This window comes from Tupaia chinensis, unplaced genomic scaffold (assembly GCF_000334495.1).
Source record: "Tupaia chinensis unplaced genomic scaffold, TupChi_1.0 Scaffold000451_2, whole genome shotgun sequence".
In the NCBI taxonomy this organism is placed as follows: domain Eukaryota; kingdom Metazoa; phylum Chordata; class Mammalia; order Scandentia; family Tupaiidae; genus Tupaia; species Tupaia belangeri.
The window spans coordinates 2,052,040-2,054,108 of record NW_006159958.1 but is presented as its reverse complement, the minus strand read 5'-3'; the positions used below and the strand labels follow the sequence as shown (position 1 = coordinate 2,054,108).

Below are 2,069 nucleotides of genomic sequence, written 5' to 3'. Positions count from 1 at the left end.
AAGGGGGGATGGCCATGCCACAATCCCTTTTCCTCCATTTTCCTCTTGGGATTTTGGGCACACAAGTGCACGTGCTTGATTCTCATGTCCAAGATGCAAATCCTGGTCAGCCATGTGGGAATGCAATGCCTTTGCCACCATGCCATCTCCCAGCCCCTGATTTCACTTTTAAGATTAGGATAAAGCCCAGCTTTGCATGATTGCTAGGAGGCTGTGCGGGTGTCTGTGCAGAGCCTGATCCTTGGGTGGGGGACTACAGAAATAGTTCTCTAACTGCAGAGTGTGTGCACAGGTGGGTGAGAGGGTGTCTGTAACTCTTGCCAACCATTTTACTTTACATATGATTGCCCCTTTGTGTTTTTCTTCTGGTAGCCCACTCTCGCCACGTACTGCTGGGAAGGGTTCCCACCTATCAGGTGAGAAATGAGCAAGAAGTAGAAAGAGAAATGAGGCTATATTTGGGAATCACTCTCGGCTCACAGTCTCTCTCCAGGCTGTGACAACTGTGTGGTTGCTGTGTTTATTGCTACCTTGGAGCCTGGCAAGTGAAGATCCCTTGGCTAACAGGGCTTCCTCCACTTTGGGCAGAAACAGGAGGTGATCAAGGCAGAGCCAGGGCTGGCTGGTGGTCTTTGCTGGAAACTGGAAGACCTTGGAGGATGGCAGGGAGCCAAGTGATCACTGTTGCTGAGTGGCTGAGGGAGAGATGCTGGGCTTGGAAGCTGGACACGTCATATTCCTGGGGTGTTTTCTCTTCATTTCCCTTTTGTTCTTTTCTAAAAATTAATTAGTTAATTAATTTACATATTTTATTTCAGTTTCTTTTATACATTCAATCACATAAGTCACTTAGCTTGTAAAGTGAATGTTCCAACATAAATACACTTCTCACAGTTCAGGTGGGAATACTATACACATTATCTTCAACAGATGACAACCCATTTCTTTGTCCCATAAATGTCTTGCTTCTCTACTTTTCCCCTTAGTGTCTTACCTCAGATCCTAGCCTTTTTGTTCTTTTGGGAAGTTACCCTCTGCACACCTGTTAAAAGGAAATCAGAGACCAGCAGTTGGCGTAATGGCTATGTTGCTGGACTCCCATGTAGTCGCCCACAGTTCGAGTCTCAGACCCGGTGACTTAGACTCACGCCGGGCACATGTGCATGTGTGCCCAAGATCCCAAGAGGAGAATGGAGGAGAAGGGATTGCCGTGTGGCCATCCCCCCGGGGGGTGATTTCTCACTTTCTGTCTTTCTGTCTCTTTCTGTCTTTCTGGTGAGCGCACGCGCCCTATAGCAAAAAACTCTCCCAAAACAAAACAAAACAAAACAAACCAATAAATAAATAAATAAAGGAAATCAGTAGAAGTGAGGAGAGTGAGACGGGGAGGGGAGAAGCACTAAGGCAAGGCGAGTGCAGTCTCTTAGGAGCACATGAGGAGCTGATGGGCTGCTCCCTCCACAGCTTGAGCGGCTCTGGCTGAGATCCATAATCGCCTTCACAGGAGAGGTCAGGTTCTAACACTGACAGTGCAGTTCCTATCTTCTCTTCATCTCTTTTGTAGTAGTAAGAACTGACCTACTTGAACGTTTTTGTTTGTATGAGGTCCATGCCAGGCAGTGACGTAAAGTACCTCATTAAATCCCTCATGACAACCTTCTAAGGTAGGCGTTTGGATTCCAACTCCACTACGCAAGATCCGGGCCAGTCCTTAATGACACTAAGCTTACTTCTGTCATCTGCAAAATGATGATAATAATAGACAATAAAAATAATAATGCATCACTGAGTCATTATTAAGAGTCAATGAAATATAGCACATACTACTTATCATTACCATCATTATTATTATCACCCCTAGAAGAGGAAGTGATGAGATAAAATGTGGAATAGAAGCAAACAAAATGGGGGCATGGATTAATACAAGGGGATTTTAAGCATTTATGGAAAAATAGAATTAAAGTACAAGTGAATTTTTATTTATTTATTTATTTATTTATTTTTGAAGAGATTTTTGCTATAGGGCGCATGCACTCACCAGACAGAGAGAGAGACAGAGAAACAGAAAG

At 44.3% G+C, this 2,069-nt stretch overlaps 1 long non-coding RNA gene across 1 annotated transcript in view; it reads right to left on the bottom strand.

Annotated features, from left to right (window-relative positions):
* Positions 1 to 515: 515 nt before the first annotated feature.
* Positions 516 to 2,069, bottom strand: part of LOC102475266 (uncharacterized) — a 19,817-nt gene continuing 18,263 nt past the window's right edge. The window contains exon 4 of the long non-coding RNA XR_335552.1: positions 516 to 776. This is a non-coding gene — a long non-coding RNA (uncharacterized LOC102475266). The remainder of the gene's footprint in view (positions 777 to 2,069) is intronic.